At 46.2% G+C, this 19,985-nt stretch overlaps 1 protein-coding gene across 1 annotated transcript in view; it reads left to right on the top strand.

The window, feature by feature from the left end:
• Window positions 1-19,724: 19,724 nt before the first annotated feature.
• Window positions 19,725-19,985, top strand: part of LRRC2 (leucine rich repeat containing 2) — a 95,602-nt gene continuing 95,341 nt past the window's right edge. Inside the window, exon 1 of the mRNA XM_081943993.1 lies at window positions 19,725-19,822. The gene's annotated coding sequence lies outside the window, so the exon portion shown is untranslated. The remainder of the gene's footprint in view (window positions 19,823-19,985) is intronic.

The following is a 19,985-nucleotide window of genomic DNA, read 5'->3' as shown; positions in this document are numbered from 1 at the left end:
TTCTTTTCAGTTACTGCTGGGAATAAGAAAGTACCATTTACAGTTCTTGGTGATTAATGGAGAGTCTAATGGGACAACTTGCTGCAACAAATCCAACATTTAGTGCCAGTCCAAGGGGATTCCCCCCCTCTCATTACTTTCCCTCTTGTTAATTATTTTAAACTTATTGTTTTATTTTTGTGTAAATCATGCAGTGAAGTCGTTAGTTCTTATGTAGAGACTTTCTTTATATTTTCATCCTCTGTGATGGATTCTATTGTTTCTGCTTGTAATTACTTTTGAAATTGCTTCTGTAGTTCTTGCCCTTCCTTTTATTGCAAGATTTGCATGGCAGACCAAAAACAATATATTTAATGGAAAGCACCTTTACAGAGCCAGTTATTGATATGACAAACACTTCAGCACTATTAGTGACATGCTGAGAAGCAGCCTTTCACTAACTCCGCTCTCTTTCTTCTTTTCCTTGTTTGGAGGGCTGATCTGTATAGAAACACACATCACCAAATAGCTAATCAAAACTGAATGTCTGAACTATTTTCGTTTGAAGATACTCCTCTGAAGGTAATGCCGTCATCCTGTCCCCTAATTGTGATACAAACACGCCCAGGCAGCTATTTTTGAATGCCTTAATCATGAAATTGCCTTCATCTCATTGCCACAGCTGAGACATCTTAACATTGTTTTTGATTATTCCAACTTCGAAGTTGGAACTGTTCCAACTTTCCCTCTGTTGGAAGAAATGTCCTTCTGGGTTCGGCTCCAAGTGGGGAAAAAGACCCTGGAGACATGGAGGCTGCTTGGAAAGATGGTTTTAATGGTGGACAGGACCACATGGCTTGAGTCCTGAACAGAAAAGGTGATCACATGCTTCAATGTTGGTGGAGAAGAAGAGAAAGGAAGAGAAGAGAAGAGCAGAGAAGAGCAGAGAGTGAAGAAGGGCTTGCAGGGCTTTTTATAATCTGTTCGGCCCCACCTGTCTGTTTCCTGTTCCTGTGTAAGAAATGTATTCTGATTGGTTGCCAGACTCCCATGGGCCCGTGCAAGGGCAACCCTCTAGGCTTAGTTTTGAATCCAGGTTTGGTTGAATTCTCAGATGCCATGTGGTCAGTTGAGTAAAGGCTTATATTATCATGCCTTCATTCCCATCCCCCTGGAGCTGAAGGGGAGAACTCTTTATTATGTAAAGTGGACTAGCTTGGCCTTCTTAATGGCCCATTGATAAAATGAGGATGGGCAGGAAGCTGCAGGAATTTACTTTGTGTTTAAAATGTGTTTCTCCCTTTTTTTCACATCCAGGAAAATATAATATCCTGCCTTTTCAATATTTCCTAGGATATTTCATTTTTCTGGGAGAGGGCTGGGTGATAACTTCCTACACCTCCTGGCTCATTTTTTGCCATTAATGCATTCTAATACAGGTAGCCCTTGATAAATCAAAGTTACAACCAGGGGTGGGCTGCTACGGGTTTCCTGGGTTTGGGAGAACCCATAGCTAATGTTATAGTATAGCCGGTTCAGAGAATGGTCAAATCCCACTCCTGGCTGGCCCCATCCATCACACCCCATCACGCCCCTCCCAAGAGTCTCCACGTGGACCATTTTGGATGCGAGGTAAGTGCAGGGCCCATGTGGAGGCTGAAGGAAGAGGACACACAGGCTTCCCGGAAGGCCTCTGGAGACCAGGGGAGGCAGTTTTCACCATCCCAGAGACTTGAGGAAAACCTCTGGAGCCCGGGGAAGGTGAAAACGCCCCCCCCTGCCATGGTGCAGGAGGCCGATTAGGCCACCCCCACCATGGCCACCCCCACCCAACAACTGAGCAGAGAACCCATTGCTGAAATTTTTGAAGCCTACCCCTGGTTACAATGGTACTTAAAAATGTGACTTATGACCATTTTTCAGAGTTATGACCTTTGCAGCATCCCCATGATCATGGGATCAAAATCCAGATGATTGGCAATTGGTTCATATGTATGGCCTTTGTTGTGTCTCAGGATCATGTGATCAACTTTTGTGACTTTCTGACAAGCAGTCAATGGGGAAGCCAGATTTACTTAACAAACAGGTTACTAACTTATCAACTGCAGTGAGTCACTTAACAACTGTGCCAAGAAAAGTTGTAAAATGGAGCAAAACTCACTTAACAAATATCTCACTTAACAACATAAATTTTGGACTCAATTGTGGTCGTAAGTCGAGGACTACCTGCACAATGTTTTTCAACCTTGAAAATTTAAGATGCTGTGGAATTCTAGGATCTGAAGAGTTCACACATCTTAAAGTTGCCAAGTTGCAAAACTTTGTTCTAATATATTCTGACAATAGGGTTTCTGATGCAGTTGGGTTATAGAGTATGTCCAGTTCCTCTTGGCCCCTTTAGTTGCTATGGGCATGTCCTATCTTAGAGCTGCCCTATGTGATAATTTGAACTTAGTCTTCAGGAGAAACCAAACACCTGGATTCTGAAAAGGTATCTGACTATCTAATACTAAATAAATCCTTTCCAAAGTGCTTGTTAAGTCTTATGCTGACTTATTATAAATACCATATTTTCTGGCGTATGACAACTTTTTAACCCCAAAAATTATTTCAAAAATAGGGGGTCATCTTATACGTCGGGTATACTAAAAAATCAAAAGAAAAGAAAAAGCAACACCGCCAAGCAAAAAGCCGCGCTTCCACCAGTGCAGACGCCGGCCTTTAAATGGATAACCTCGGCGCTCCTCGCCTGGGCACATGGATGGGTGAGTGCTGGGATGGCTTAGTAAGGTCTGGCTGGAGGTCTGGAGGAGGAAGGCGCTGAGCTCAAACTACAAAAGCCCGGCAGCGCAGAGGCCTTCAGGCAGCTCACGGGTGCCTGAAAGTAGGGGGTCGTCTTATACGCCCAGTCGCCTTATCCGGCGGAATATATGGTACAAATTTAGTCTCCTTTGAAGCAGCCCTGTGGAGAGAGGCAAAGCTTCTTACAAAAGTCAAAAGTTAAACTGAGAATGACAGACAGGTTCTGCCTGCTGTGTATTGCTCGTTCCATCATTATAAGATGTGTTACATATTTTTCTCTGCTTCTTTCAACAAAAGTTTTCAGGGGGCTATATTTTTCATTAAGCATAGGCAGTGGTGGGATTCAACTAATTTAGCAACTGGTTCTCTGCCCTAATGACCGGCTGGGTAGGCATGGCCAGGGTGTGTGACAGGCAGCACTTGGCCTCCTGCACCCCTCTGGGGGCCCCGTGCCTAACCCCCATCCCGTTTTGAGCCTAGGAGGCCTCCCTGCACTTACTTGGGAGCCAGAATGGGGTGCATGGGGACTCCTAGGAGGGATGGGGTGGAGCGGGGACAGCCAGTCATCAGAACTACTAGTTCGTCAAACCAGATGTAAAATTAACACCCGGTTCGCCTGAACCATCGAGAACCGGCTGAATCCCATGCCTGCATCGGAGGAGGCAGAATCATTTTGCCCACACCATCCCGGCTCCATGATTAAAATTAAAAAGACAGAATTGAACAAGCTTGGTCCATTCCTGTCAATCCCTTCAAGCCCTAAAAATGTTTGCTCGTTATTTATTGCTACCTCTATTGCTATTTCACACCCACATCTCTCCTCTTCATGTGAAACCTGAGGCCAGGTTTAGACCCAGGTTTAGCATTCTTTCAAAAGAGTGCTAGACCTACGTTCAGCAGTAATAATCAAACTGACAGGGCACAGGTACGGGACACTCCACATCTGTGATCTGTTAATCCGGCATTTAGCAAGAGGAATAATGTACCTTTCCAAGCACTCATCTATGCTTACTCAACCTTATCCCATCACACATCAAGGACAGGGATTGGTTGCTATTTTCCTGCCAGCGGGTGAAGCTTGGTAGCGGGAAAATGAAGCTGAGGGGATTGTCAGCCATCTTCTTAACTTCTTAAGTCACCCTTCCAGTTAAAAGTAAGGACATTATCCATCACTGCACTTGTTATTGTTACAAAATAGGCAACGGGGTAGCAGTTTTCTGCTGCTGTCAGCTCAAGTGTTGGTGAAGAGCAGTTTTACATTGCCACTGGACATTGCCCATAATGAAATTCTGAAAGAATGAGGGATTTTCTGAATCCAAAAATGCCATTAATATGCTCCTGGAGTACAAAATGTCCAGTTGAAATGCATTGGAGTCTTCTGATGGACATATTTATTTTTTTATGCATCTGGCAGTAGAATGACACTTCCAACTAGTTGTAGCTCATCTTTTCAAGGTTTCAGCACAAGAGAATATCCTATTATATCCAGTTGGTTAGACTTCCTGTGTCCTCAACCTGTCTATAGAAAAAAATGGAAAGATGCTTTGATTTCTTTGCCCTAGAGCTAGCAACTCAAAGAACTTCATGAACTATCTCCAAGGATAGCTTTGCAGTTGTTCAGATTTATGCATTATGAAGATTTAAAAAAGAAATCTACTTTAAAATAAGACTGTCCTATGTTCAGATATGAAAAGTTTATTTGGGAAAAAGAAAAAAAACCAAGAGACTGTAATAAAGATACAGAGATAATCCCAAATACATAATCAATCTAAGCTCATTTGTTATATATTAATTGAACGCAGTCTTGAATTTCAGAGTTTATGCAGAATTTTGCATAAGAGAATGGTCCTGATGGCCTCATGTAATACGCTGGAAACAATCAGAGAACAATCTTGCATATTTATAAGGTAAATGAAACCCAGAGTTTTACTGGAGAAATATTTCCAGTTTTCTATTCATTTCAATCCATTTCTGGTTTTTCATTGAAATATGTAAGCTTGCCAAATAAAATACTGTTTGAAGAAAAAGAAATCCCATGAAGCTTTAAATGTATATTTGGGAGCAAAAGATCTGGCTCTTTCAAATTTTCAACATAGCGTCATCTTAGTAAGGACTGTCAGGCCCAGTGTTATTCTGCTCTGTTTTACAGTAAAAGGGATATTTGTTACAATTATACCTTCCATTCAGGGGTGAAATTCAGCAGGTTCTGACAGGTTCTGGAGAACCGGCAGCGGAAATTTTGAGTAGTTCGGAGAACTGGCAAATATCATCTCTGCCTGGCCCCAGAGTGGGGTGGGAATGGAGATTTTGCAATATCCTTCCCCCAGGAGTGGGGAAAGAATGGGGATTTTGCAGTATCCTTCCCCTGCCATGCCCAGCGAGCCACACCCACAAAACCGGTGGTTAAAAAAAAAATGAATGTCACCACTGCTTCCATTCTTTCATTCCCATTCTATCTGATTTCAATGGGTTAGTATGGCAACTAGGTCAATAAGTCTGGGTGTTGGTGATGGGCTTCAGATGATCCTTTGAACTTTATAGTGGACTTGAAAGCTGTATCTTCAAACCTTTATTTGCTCTTCTAATCACTGCGCCACACTGGTTTTCCTGACTTGGTTGGTGTCCATGTGCAAGTTTACTGTGGAATAAGCCTTATTAAACCGAGTGGGCCTTGTGAGATATTCAGCTTGCCTGCATTTATTTCTCAGCTGCTTTTCTTGGCTTTCTATTCAGGCAGTTTTTCAGGAAATTGTGCTTGCTGTAGCAAGTTGCTCTGAAATGCAGAACTACAAAAATCATACGATCCCCAGAAATACATTCTTAACAGAAGGATTGATGTAAACTATAGTTACAAAGTTTAGTCAATTTATACCAACGTGGGTTTTTTCCCCTTATGCTGATAGGGAATCCTTTGACATAATGTGAATAATACAGGTAATTATTGTGTTCAGCCAGCAGATGGCACTGTTAGCCTCACTATTACTATCGTAACTCTTGCAATGTTCTGTTCAAAAAAAAAAAAAAAAAAAATTCCAGGAGAGGGATATAATTGCAACAGTCTTATAGTTATATTAGTATATACTTTGACAACAACTGCGAGGGAAAAAGCTTTATTCTGAATATTTATTGCATACATACCCCAAACATTCTGGATATCAATAGCTAATCGTCTGACCATCTGCTTTATTCCACCTTCTGAGCCAGTAACTAGAGGAAAAGAGCAGAAAAGATCATACCTGAAAAGCAGTTTAAGAAGTTGATTTTTTTCTTGTTTCTAAAAGAGTTTAATTGCAGTAATAATCAGATGTTGGATATGGCATAGCAGCATATAAGGACACAGTCAATATACTGTATATTAGAACAATGCACTGACTGTTCCTTCCAAAATTAGATTTTCCAAATCTAGAATCATTAACTGGATATCTTTGGAGGTTGCCAAAGTGGGGAAAACTGTCAGAGGACTAGCACATAGGAGCAACTTTATGTTCATCAGTTTGGGGATGGGAGGTGGGGTTATCTTTAGTAAATGCAAATCTTCTTCTTAAAGATAAACTGGAAAACCTGAGTGAATGTTTGGCAGCTCTGCTACTATATTTTTCGGAGTATAAGATGCACTGGAGCATAAGACGCACCAAGGTTTTGAAGAGGCAAATTAAAAAAACAATTGTTTTGCACTCTGCAGACCTTCCAAAAAAGGCCCGTTTTTCATGAAAAAAGAGGCCATTTTTTTTTTCAAAAAAAGAGATGCACAAATAGCCTTTAGGAGGCTTATAGAGTGCTCCATGGAGGTTTGGGGGGGGGGCAAATGAGCAAAAAATGGACCGTTTGTTGCTCATTTCTGCCCTCCCAAGCCCCCAGGAGCTCTCTGAAAGCCTCCTACAAACTATGCATGGCCGTTTTTGTGAATGGGTGGGGTTTCAGGAGGCCAAAAATGCTGTATTCAGTGTATAAGATGCACCCATATTTTCAGCCCCTTTTTTGAAGGAAAAAGGTCTGTCTTATATTCCAAAAAATACGGTATTTATCATCCTTCCTCCACTCTGATCCAAGCTCTTAAACTCAATTTAGTGGCCAAAATGTTGGACTCAAGATCAGTGGTTGAATCATTGACAATAGTTGAAAATAGTCTACAACTGGTACAGAGGTGGTATTCAGTCAGTTCTGACAGGTTCTGGGGAACCGGTAGCGGAAATTTTGAGTAGTTCGGAGAACCAGCAAATACCACCTCTGGCTGGTTCTGCCCCCATATTTGCTGCCTCCTGAGTCCAAGCTGATTGGCTGGGTCTTCTTTTGTTGCCCTGCACAGGAGAATGGAGCTGGAAAGCAGGTTAGTGGGGTGGGGAGGGAATGGGGATTTTGCAGTATCCTTCCCCTGCCACACTCACCAAGCCAAGCCAAGCCCCCAGAACCGGTAGTAAAAAAATTTGAATCCCACCACTGAAGAGGTATTGTATCATATTTTATTTACAAATGTTGATATGATGATAATGGAAAAATTGGAGGCAGAGGTTCAAGGCCCCTCTTAAAAGAATGAACAGGAAGACCACTGAAATATTAATGAATAGGCTTTTCACTCATTTCAATAGGCATGAAAATGCCTATTTGCATTTAGCAAAAAAAAAGGGGGGGGCACAGACGTCTAAGTTTAGCATTTAATATTGCTCAATCACACTATTGTAACAAATACATTGAAATCTTAGGAAAAGGTTAATAATAATTACTGCTGATACACTGGAATTTTTTGCTATTGGAATGGAAAATGAAAGCTTTTAGAGTATTACCATTAGTTGTCACCAGGGACAAGGCTCATTTTGAAAATGCAAAATATTCCCAGTGCAATATTAGAGATTTGGCTGGGACAAGTATCAAGTAAGCTGAAAAACAACTGAAAATGTATTGTGGTCAGATGGAGTCAGAGTCTTCTGGGTGGTTAAGGCAGCCTCAATGTTTGGAATAAGAAAACAACCTTTATAAAGGAAGAAATAAACATGCTTGTGAAAACATGAAAATATATTTCTAAAATAATAACAGAACAAAAGTTCTTTAGCTCTTGGGTTTCAAGCATTCATGCCTATAAATCTCCCTTCATTTGATTTTAATAAAAAAAACAACTTGTCCTTTCCTTGTATTGACTTGGTCATTTTAATTCATACTACTACTTACCAAAGCTAAGCTTACTAAAGCCAAGATTTTCTGGGAGCAATTGCAGCTATTGACTTTACTGAAAGATAGACAGCCTTCCCAAAACTTGTCTTTTCCAGATATATTGGGATTGCACATCATGGTCTGGTAAATTCTGACACAACCAGATGGATTTCAATTGGGGATGGGTTGAGCTAAACGTAGAAGTGATTTGTTAATGGTTTTCTTAGATATTTTGTGCCTTTGAATGTTAAGTGACTTCCATTACTTTGCAGATGGAAAATAATTCTGATCTGAGGAAAGACAAATCTGTGGAAAGGCATTATAGAGAGACCTGTACATATGAAGATGTTAGATATCTGAGTACCCATTCTTATCAGACAGCAGTAAATAGTTTGGTTGGATTGTTCTAAATCTCAGGAAAGCTAAAGTGATCGAGAATTTTCAAAGAAGCTCAAACTTCATTGGAAACAAATTGAAAAAGAATACATATCGTGGCTAGGAGAAAATCTGATATAAACAATTATCTCCATGCATAAGAGGATGTCGTTTCACTGATTTGAGGAAATTATATGCTTTTGAAGTCACTTAAAAACAATAACCAATAGCACTGGGAAATACTTCCCATGACAACTGAGTATGCTGATTAAGTGGAAAAAATATATTAAAAACTTCTTTAAAGAAAGCAATTTCTAAGAGGGGGGCTGGATTTCCTAAACCACCCAGTTGAATGATTACTTAGTAAGGCAGTGCAGGAGTAGGGAATGTGTGTGTCAGTGTGAAGAACCCTATAATGGAGAGGTGATTCAGTGCTTAGATGTCTTTTGGCTGCATCTTTGAATATTAAATTTCCCTAGAAAAATCTGGCTGCCAATAAAGTAGATTGCTTTGGGTTAATGGAGAAAGGCTTGCTTTTGCATTGCTAGTTAAAATAATCTGTACGTGACTCTAACCAGTTATCCTCCTGAAAACATAATCATATTACCTCCTTCCTCTTCCGTGTAGCTTGATAATAATTTTTAACTATTTGGAATATGGGGCCCTTATTTTACAGTGCTCCTATCAACAGAGTTATTCCCTTTCTTTTTAAAGTAAATATGCTACCATAAAGTCTTAGATCTTAACACTAGCACTTAGACTTATATACCGCTACCATTTCACAGTGCCTCTCTAAATGGTTTACAGAGTTAGCATATTGCCCCCAAAAATCTGGTCTTCATTTTACTGACCTCGGAAGGATGGAAGACTGAGTCAAACTTGAGCCAGTGAGACATGAACTACCAAACTGCAGTCAGACAGCAATCAGCAGAATTAGCTTGCAATACTGCATTCCAACCAATGATTCACCACAGCTGAAAGTATTTCAGTAAGACTCCTGCTGGATCAAGTCAAGATCCTGGCTAGCCCAGCATGATACAGCCATAAACTCTTGGGCATTGAAAAGAAGCACATATGGTCAATTCCCTTTTCTGGCACTCAGGTGCATGATGCTTTTGCTTCTAGATGTTCCATTCAGCCACCAAAATGAGGTATTGTAAGATGAATATCACATTTCAGCTTCTTATTTTTCCAAATCTGTCAAGTTTGTTTTTTCCCCGGTTTCTCATTTTGACAAATCTACTGATAGTTAGACTTGAGAATGTTTAATTCTTACTAAAGTTTCAGTGCATGTTTTCCCAAAATATCTCCTTTCTGGTGTAGGAAGTTAGCACCCATCCCTCTCCTAGAAAAATGAAATATCCTGGGAAATATTGAAAAGGCGGAATATTATATTTCCCTGAATCAGAAATGGAGAAACATGATTTTAGGCAGGAAACAGACTCACTCTTAATAGCCCCCACTTTTCTTAATGGGTCATTAAAATGCCTGAGCCAGTATATTCTACATAACAAAGAGTCCCCCTTTCAGCTCCAGGGTGATGGGACTAAGGCATGATAGTATTAGCCCTTTACCCATCTCACCACAGGGCACCTGGGAAGAAGCAATGCTCAACCAAACTTGGACTCAAAATACAGCCTAGACAGTTGCCCCTGCATGGCCCCATGGAAGTCTGACAACCAATCAGAATACATTTCTTACACAGGAACAGGAAATAGAGAGGCAGGGCCAAACAGAGTATAAAAAACCCAGCAAGCCCATTTTCTCTCTCTCTTTTTCTTCCTCACCCAACATTTGGAAGCATGTGATCTACTTTTTCTGTTCAGGACCTCAAACCATGTGATTCTGTCCACCATTAAACCATCTTTCCAAGCAGCCTCCATGTCTCTAGTGTCTTTTTCCCCACTTGGAGCTGAACCAAGAAGGACATTTCTAACGATTTTGCCTATTTCAATCATATTTCTTTTGGCAATTTCCCCCAATATAATGCTATATACATGCTGTACATTATTAGATGTTTATATTTCAAGGGTATTCCAATCATCTGACCGAAATACTCTCGCAAAACAAACACATAGTAGTCAAAAGTAAAAACAAAATACATATGCAACTGTTGTGCACTCAGAATATCAAATATTCTAAAACACATTATTAAAATGGTTGCTCATCTGGAGGAATAGTCATAACAGCCCTTTTCCGAAGGCTTGGTGAAATAACGCATACATGTTGTTTTGTATTATCTCTTCATTAATATATCAAAAGGAAGCATAGAGGTTTTACTCCTGCCCCCTCAAAGTTACACTTAAAATAGGAGAATATCTTGGTTTCATTATGAATAATATAATTGAGGCAGACTTTTTGGAGAATTGTCTAAACATTCTTTGGGAAGACTTGCCTTAAACTTTGAGCTATCTTTTTAAAAAGGGAAATAGGTACTTTGATTAGCAAACTGTATTGCAAAATTTGGAATAATGCCAGCTTGAAATGATAACCAATCATAGAATTTGTGCAATGGTTTAAAATGCAAACTTGTTAAGATTGTATTCAAATGAGAATTAAATGAATGTTCTTCCTACTCCTAACAATATAATTCCTAAACATTTATTAAGGGACACGTGGCTCAGTGGCTAAGACGCTGAACTTGTCGATCAGAAAGGTTGGCAGTTCGGTGGTTCAAATACCTAGCGCCATGTAATGGAGTGAGCTCCCGTTACTTGTCCCAGCTACTGCCAACCTAGCAGTTAAAAAGCATGTAAAAATTCAAGTAGAAAAATAGGAACCATCTTTGGTGGGAAGGTAACAGCGTTCCATGCGCCTCTAGCATTTAGTCACATGACCATGGGGACGTCTTTGGACAGCGCTGACTCTTCGGCTTTGAAATGGAGATGAGCACTGCCCCCTAGATTTGGGAACGACTAGCACATATGTGCAAGGGGAACATTTACCTTTACCTTTAAACATTTATTCTCAGTAGATGTGGATGATTTTTAAAGGCATATAAGGTAGTATATATATTTTGCAACCCAAATCCATAGTTTAAAAATGTGCTATGCAAAAAAGAAAGAAAGAAAACAATACTTCACTTCCTTTATCCCGAATCCTTATCAACCAACTTCCCTGGATGACTTCAGATTCTGCTGTTATGACAGGGAGAAAAACACCTCCCTAATCACTTTCACCCTGTGTAATTTTATAAAAGTATAGTTTCATCCTTTTCTGAAGCAGCCTGGCCTTTTGCAGGATTGCTTCTCAATTTCCCGCCTATATGACAGTTAATTTAATTTAATTTAATTTAATTTAATTTAATTTAATTTAATTTAATGCTTCTATACTGCCCCCTCTCCCGAAAGGGACTCAGGGCGGTGTACAGTTCATACAAAATATAACCAGATACAATAAAATTAAATATGTACAGTTGACAGTTGACATGGAGGAGGTTAAAATGCCGTTAAAAGAACTGTACAAAGCAGATTAAAATAAATTCAAACCCCTAAAAACAAATACAGTGAATTAAAAAACCCCTAAAATAACCAGATATAGTACGTTTGCCAGGAGGGACAGTTGAATTATGCCAGGCCTGCTAATTGGAACAGGTGAGTCTTCAGTTTTTGCCGGAAGGAGCGGAGGTCAGAAGTGGTTCTAATGTCGGGGGGGAGGTCATTCCAGAGGGTTGGGCCCATCACAGAGAAGGCCCTACTCCTCGGTGTCGCCCGCCGGCATTGTCCAGTGGATGGCACCAGGAGAAGTCCCTCCCTGTGTGAGCGTATTGGCCGCAGGGATGTATGTGGGAGGATGCGATCCCGCAAGTAACTAGGTCCCGTGCCATGGAGCGCTTTAAAGATGGTAATCAGCACCTTGAAACGCACCTGGAAAACCACAGGCAGCCAATGCAGCTCGCGCAGGAGAGGTGTTACGTGGGAGTACCTCGTACTCCCCATCACAGCCCGCGCGGCTGCATTCTGAACTAACTGCAGTCTCCGGGCGCGTCCCAAGGGCAGCCCCATGTAGAGAGCGTTGCAGTAATCCAGGCGGGACGTCACCAGCGCATGAGTGACCGTGCGTAGGGCATCCCGGTCCAGTAGGGGGCGCAATTGGCGCACCAGGCGAACCTGGTGGAACGCCCCCCTTGCCACGGCCGCCACATGGTCATCCATTGACAGCCGGGCATCAAGGAGGACGCCCAAATTGCGCGCCCGTTCCACAGGGGGCAATTGCTCGCCCCCTATGGCCAGCGATGGAATCAGCTGGCTGAACCGAGGTGCCGGTAGCCACAGCCACTCAGTCTTGGAGGGGTTGAGTTTAAGTCTGTTGTCCCCCATCCAGACCCCGACGGCCTCCAAACACCGGGACATCACTTCGACAGCCTCGTTGGGGTGGTTTGGAGTTGAAATATACAGCTGAGTATCATCAGCGTAGAGGTGATACTCAACCCCAAAACCACGGATGATCTCACCCAGCGGCTTTACATATGTGTTGAACAGGAGAGGCGAGAGGACCGACCCCTGTGGCACCCCACAAGTGAGTGGCCTCGGGGTCGACCTCTGTCCCCCTGTCAACACACATTGCCTCCGGTCGGAGAGGTAGGAGCCGAACCACCGCAAAACGGTACCTCCGACTCCCATCCCCTCCAACCGGCGCAATAGGATACCATGGTCGATGGTATCAAAAGCCGCCGAGAGGTCTAATAGGACCAGGATAGAGGAACAACCTCTATCTCTGGCCCTCCAGAGATCATCAACCAACGCGACCAAGGCTGTCTCTGTGCTGTGCCCAGGTCGGAAGCCGGACTGGCGTGAGTCTAGATACTCGGATTCGTCAAGGTGTCGTGGAAACTGCTGGGCCACCACATTCTCAACAACCTTCGCTAGAAACGGAAGGTTGGAGACTGGACGATAGTTAGCTAGCTCCATTGGGTCGAGTGAGGGCCTCTTAAGTAAGGGCCTCACCACCGCCTCTTTCAAGGCGGTTGGTAAGGATCCCTCACCCAATGAGGCATTCACCAGGCCCAGAAGCCAGCCTCGTGTCACCTCCCAAGATGCCAGTACCAACCAGGAGGGACACGGGTCCATTAAACATGTGGTGGGTCGCAGCCGTCCACGCAACCTATCTAAATCCTTGGGGGCAACAGAATCAAACTCCTCCCAGGATGGTCTCACAAGACTCGCTGTTGGCGGCCCGTCTGGTCCACTGAGTGGGGCCCATCCGCTCCGGATCTGAGCGACTTTGTCCTGCAGATATTCCCCAAATTCCTCTGCTCTGCCCTGTAAGGGTGCCCCCCACGTCCCCTGTGACAAGAGGGAGCGGGTCACCCTAAACAGGGCGGCAGGGCGGTTATCCGCGGACGCAATAAGGGTGGCACAATATCTACGTTTGGCCGCCCTTAATGCCACCAGGTAGGTCCGCAAGTAGGATCTTACCTGTGTTCGATCAGATTCGGAGCGTGAGGACCTCCACCTGCTCTCTAGACGTCTCCTGTGGCGCTTCATCACCCTCAGCTCCTCGGTATACCAAGGAGCCCGGGTGGGTCGCTGCCGCAGGAGAGGTCGCAAAGGCGCAATCCGGTCCAAGGCCCCAGCCGCCGCCCTATTCCAGGCGGCCGCTAGGTCCTCCGACCGAGCGCGGGTCAGGGCTACAGGTAATGGCCCAAGCTCCGTCTGGAACCTATCCGGCTCCATCAGGCGCTTGGGGCGGTACCAGCGTGGACCGTCTGGTCCCGCCTCCTCGCGGTGGGGGGTAGCGCCAGGGAAGTCAAGCCGGAGACATGAGTGATCTGACCATGACAGGGGTGTAACAGTAAAATCCCCTCTACCCAGATCACTCGTCCACTGCTCAGATACAAAGACAAGGTCCAATGTGTGGCCTCCTTCGTGTGTGGGGCCCTGAATTAACTGGGTCAGGCCCATGGCTGTCATGGAAGCCATGAACTCCCGAGCTACCTCAGATGCTGCTCCCGTCGACGGCAGGTTGAAATCCCCCATGACCATGAGCCTGGGGATCTCAACCGCCGTCTCCGAGATCAGCTCGAGGAGCTCGGGCAGGGCTGCTGATGTATAGCGAGGAGCCAAGTATACAATCAGCAAACCCAACTGCCTCCGTGGGCCCCATTTCACACCAAGGGACTCACACCCGGATATCTGAGGAACAGTGAACTCCCTCGGCTCTAGACCTTCCCGTATAACTACCGCCACCCCACCACCCTTCCCCAGGGCCCGAGGCTGATGGAATGCACGGAAATCTGGTGGGCACATTTCCATGAGGGGTAAACCACCCTCGTGGCCCAACCAGGTTTCCGTTATCCCTGCAAGGTCTAGCTCCCCCTCAGAGATCAACTCATTAATGAGGGGGGCCTTGTTGGTTACGGACCTTGCATTGCAAAGCATCAGCCGTAGGCCCGGGCTCTGTAGTTCCTGGCCACCTAGGTTGCGGGGGTTGGTGCAAACGACCGGGCATAACCAACAACCACGGTCTCCCAACCGACCTTGTGATCTTCTCTTGTCCTCGCATCCCCCCCTCCCCGCGACCGTTGTAATCAAACAACCCTCTATTGGAATCTCTTGTTCCCTCTCCCCCCCCGCTCCGCTCACTTCCTTCCCGGACTCACCTGTCCGTCCAGCACTGGCACTGGCGCCTCTCCCGGCCTGGTTATCACACCCCCCCTCCCTGGAACCCCTTAATAACAATAAAAAACTTCTAGATAAAAAGCCCCTCAGCCTCCGTTTCTTCCACCTCTCGGGGTTCACAAACCCGTCATCAAGGCAGGCCCTTGAGAGAGCCAAGGGCCATACCTGCGAGAGCGGGGCCTCCCGCAGGCGGAGCAGGTCTAGCCTTGAGTAAATTGATAAAATATTAAAACCCAGTTGGGTAAGGGTGCAGATGGTAAAAGTTAATAGTTAATAGCCGGAGGCTGAGATGTTACTGGGGAGCTGGAGGGGAAAATGTTCCAAATATTTCCAGGACGTGAAGGTGAAGCAGGTGGAGATATCATAAAATGAGGTGACAGTCCAAGGTGGATTGAAAATAGATGTAGTACAGATGTGGGTTCCTTAGTAAATGAGGGGTGGCCTTCTAAGCCCAGCTGTTCTTGGTCTTAGTCTGGGCAGTCAGTTGGGCTCATCCATGGCCCTAACACGGGTCTTCAGTGACCTCTAAGGTTCCAGGTCATCCCCAGCCATTATTTAAGGTCTTCTTCTTTCTACTGGTTCCCCAACATCCTCACCTTGACCCCCCCCATCCGGCGTCTCAGTTCTCAGTTCTCAGTTCTCTTAACATTTGCAGCAATTTGGGAAAAGCTTCCAAAATTATCAGGATTCTCAAGACACCAGAGCAAGTTCCTAGGAGCATGGGAGCAGCCAGGATATGGCCAGCTGTTATGGGGGAGTCCCTAGGAGTCCCTGGCTGCGGTTCTTTCCACACACCCAATACCGCAGCCATCTCCCAGTGCCGCTCCCTGCTGCCTCCCCATTCTGCTCACCATTCGATGTCCTCTGGTGTCTTTTAGCGTTGTAGGGCGGCTCCAGAACTTCCATTGTCTCTCCATCCTCTCTGGTGCCGCTGGCTTGCCTTTCCTGGTGCTGTCTTGCCTTTTCCCCTTTCCTCTTTCAAATTTCGCGCCGCGCTGCCGCCGCCGCCGCCGCGCTGCCGCCGCCGCCGCCGCGCTGCCGCCGCCGCCGCCGCGCTGCCGCCGCCGCCGCCGCGCTGCCGCCGCCGCCGCCGCGCTGCCGCCGCCGCCGCCGCGCTGCCGCCGCCGCCGCCGCGCTGCCGCCGCCGCCGCCGCGCTGCCGCCGCCGCCGCCGCCGCCGCGCTGCCGCCGCCGCCGCCGCCGCCGCCGCGCTGCCGCCGCCGCCGCCGCCGCCGCCGCGCTGCCGCCGCGCTGCCGCCGCCGCCGCCGCCGCCGCCGCGCTGCCGCCGCCGCCGCCGCCGCGCTGCCGCCGCCGCCGCCGCGCCGCCGCCGCCGCCGCCGCGCTGCCGCCGTCGCCGCCGCGCTGCCGCCGCCGCCGCCGCGCTGCCGCCGCCGCCGCCGCGCTTCCGCCGCCGCCGCCGCGCTTCCGCCGCCGCCGCCGCGCTGCCGCCGCCGCCGCCGCGCTGCCGCCGCCGCCGCCGCGCTGCTGCCGCCGCGCTGCCGCCGTCGCCGCCGCGCTGCCGCCGTCGCCGCCGCCGCCGCGCTGCCGCCGTCGCCGCCGCCGCCGCGCTGCCGCCGTCGCCGCCGCGCTGCCGCCGCCGCCGCCGCCGCCGCCGCGATGCCGCCGTCGCCGCCGCGCCGCGCCGCGCCGCCGCCGCCGCGCCGCCGTCGCCGCCATGCCGCCGCGATGTATGCTGATTAGTGTACATTTAAAGTGACAATGAAGTTTTTATTCTATTCTATTCAAAAGATGGAAGGAAAGAAATGCAATGTGATAAATTCAATGAAATTGGCAGAAGAGTCTGAGACTCATGAGATTGCAACAGAGTGCATCATGTTATAGCACATGTAACCCGATATAATTGTTTGAATGAACTGTTTCAGGCTTACTGAATTTGGGCAGGGCATTCAATTTTTGCCAACGCTATAATTTAAGAATATATTGGATCTTCTCCACCTACATCTCTAATGAAATGCAAAAGAAAATGTCCATACTAAAGAGTGTTAACATAAACATTGAATATATTATAGTAGTTAAAGGAATTAAACATTACATGGACAATTAAGTAAATGAAAAGCTCCACTGATAAGCATAGATATTTACATGAAATTAATTCAGTTGTGCTTACTAAATCTGGGACATCTAGCAACATAATGTGTCTTTTTTTTTTCATTTTTCAGCATGAAGATTTTTCAAAAATAAAAGAAGAAAATGACATCTCAGATTCATTTCTTAAAGTGATTTTCTTTCTATTTTTCTACCTGTAATTTGAATGGGTAAAAATTTCTATTGGCCTAGAGCAGTGCTTCTCAATTATTTTCTGTCATGCCCCCCTAGGAAGAAGAAAACATTTCGCGCCCCCCCCCCCCCGCGTGACTGTAAATAGTATAATTTGTCTATAAAATTGTTATAAGTACACCTCTGCATAACATAGCACACCGGTCTTTCCTCGTCTCCCACCGTAGTCACATGCTTTCTTTCCTCTTTCCCTCTTACTTGTCTATCCTTCCTTCCACCCTCCCTTCCTCATTCCCTTCCTTCCTGCCTCCCTTCCAGTTCCCTCCTTCCTCTTTCCCCCTGCCTGCCTGCCTTCTTTCCTCTTTCCCTATCCTCCTATCCTTCCTTTCTCCCTCCCTCCTTCCCTGCCTCCCTTCCAGTTCCATTCTTCCCTCCTTCCTTCTGCCTCCTTCCTGCCTGCTTGCCTTCTTTCCTCTTTCCCTCTTGCTTGTCTATCCTTCCTTCCACCCTCCCTTCCTCCTTCCCTTCCTTCCTGCCTCCCTTCCAGTTCCCTCCTTCCTCTTTCCCCCTGCCTGCCTGCCTTCTTTCCTCTTTCCCTATCCTCCTATCCTTCCTTTCTCCCTCCCTCCTTCCATGCCTCCCTTCCAGTTCCATTCTTCCCTCCTTCCTTCTGCCTCCTTCCTGCCTGCTTGCCTTCTTTCCTCTTTCCCTCTTGCTTGTCTATCCTTACTCCCTCCTCCCTTTCTTCCCTCCCTCCCTGCCAGCAGCTCCTCCAGCATCCCAGCTGGAAGCAGCAGCACAACAGTCGCAGTTACCAGGGGCGAAGGGGTGGCGGTGGCAAGATCGGGCGACCGCCGCCCCTTTGTCCCTTCCCCAACAGCGGCTGTTGCACTTCCGCTTCCAGACGGAATGCTGGCGGTGGAGCTGCTGGCGGGGAGGCGAGCTACCTGCATAAAGACGCCGCTGAGGGCATGGCAGAATATATCCCGGCTTGAAGTGGCAGCGCTGGGGACTGCTCAGAGACTCATCAGAGCCACGGGCTGGAGCTGTGCAAAAAGTCTGCTTGGGCTGGGGGGGGGGGGAAGGGAGGGAAGCCTGGGACAGCCATGCTTCCCTCCCTCCCACCCCCGCCCGAGCAGGCTTCTTGCACAGCTCCAGCCCGCGGCTCCAATGAAAATCCACAGTCCGAAGTGCTGCCACTTCCAGGCGGGATATATTATGCCTCGCCCACGCCGCCGCCGTTGCACCCAGATGGAAAGGGAGCCTTCGCGCCCCCCTTTACGGAGCCTCGCGCCCCCCCAGGGGGGCGCGCCCCACTATTTGAGAACCGCTGGCCTAGAGGAACTACTTCTCTAGTACAGAAAAGAGACACGGGATCTAATTAGAACTACAATTACAAAGGCACTAAAAGCTACAACAGCACTGAAAGAAATGATTGATGACTATTTTTCACTGTTATGACTGGTGAAGCATTCCCGTGGTCATGTCAATTTGGACGCTTGGCAATTGGCTCATATTTATGACGGTTGCAGTATCCCGGGGTCATGAGATCAACTTTTGCGATCTTATGACAAGCAAAGTCAATGGGGAACCCAAATTCACTTAACAGCTAATTTAACAACTGCAATGATTCAATTAACAACTCTGGCAAGAAAGGTGGTAAAATGGGACAAACTTCATTTGACAACCATGTCACGTAGCCACAGAAGCTCAGTTGTGGTTATAAATTGAGGACTACCCGTATGTTGGGTGAGACGCAATGACTGGTTCAACATCACCTACTGAGATTCCATAGCTGAGGTTGGACTTGAACCCAAGCCTCCCAGCTTCAATTCAACACTGTAACCACAGCGGTTCTGTGTAGTAAAAGCAAAATGGCTTCTATTCTTGCCTTTTACAGATCACAGATCACTGATCTATAAGCAAACCAAATGGGAGCCTTCTCCAATTGCCTTCTGTTGCAGCCTTAGTAAATTGTTTACTTGAACAGACCTTTAACCGCATGGATTCCTGGCACCTCTTCTCCACATGCATTGCAATGCAGCTACCTCAGAGCTGAAGTTCTGCCAGGAAAGACCAGCTGGATCTGTTCCTTCAAAGGTCTTTGAGACTATATCAGGAAGGTCAGAAGGTCAACCTTTCTCTTAAAACATGTGCCTGTCTCACTGGCGTGTCTTGTAGATGGGGATTTGGGCTATGCAATGTCCCTCCCATCAGTCAATATATTATTCCTAAAGTAAACAGCTTATTACTTTCTTTTTTCTGCCATATGGAGAGTACTAAATATGGTGCTTCCAAATAATGTTAAATTATGTTTGATTTGTAGGTTGGACCAGTGTTATTTCTGCCACTCTAGTGGAAGTATGAGGCTTATCATATTAAAAGTACTATTCTCTTATCCAAGTGAAGCTGTGGAGTGTTGATATTCTGTCATGCCATTCTATGTCCGTGGCTGCTTTCAAGCCACAGATCAAGTTAGCACGTTACAAATATAGAACATTAGCAAATCTGGAAAGCAACATTAGCATCCTGGCAAGTTTAAACAAATAGAGATATTGAACTGACCAGCAGCTATGTTTCTGTAAACAACCTCAGAGGTTTCCAACATACTTACTGCATAGGTACATTGAGGAGCCGTGCACAAAAGTGATCCTTAGGTGCAGGTAAGTACTTGTTGGAAACTAGGAAACTGAAACCTGAGAGAATCATATATGAAGTGTCTTAATTGCTGCTAGATCTGGTTGGCTCCTGCCAAAATGTAGATGTGTTTGGGTGCAAGGAAAACGAAAAGCAACATAAATACCTTAACATCACTCAGGCTATTAT

This window comes from Natrix helvetica (assembly GCF_964273705.1).
Source record: "Natrix helvetica genome assembly, chromosome: 2".
Taxonomy (NCBI): domain Eukaryota; kingdom Metazoa; phylum Chordata; class Lepidosauria; order Squamata; family Natricidae; genus Natrix; species Natrix helvetica.
Note: the sequence above shows the minus strand (reverse complement) of the source record. Positions and strands in the feature narration are given on the sequence as shown.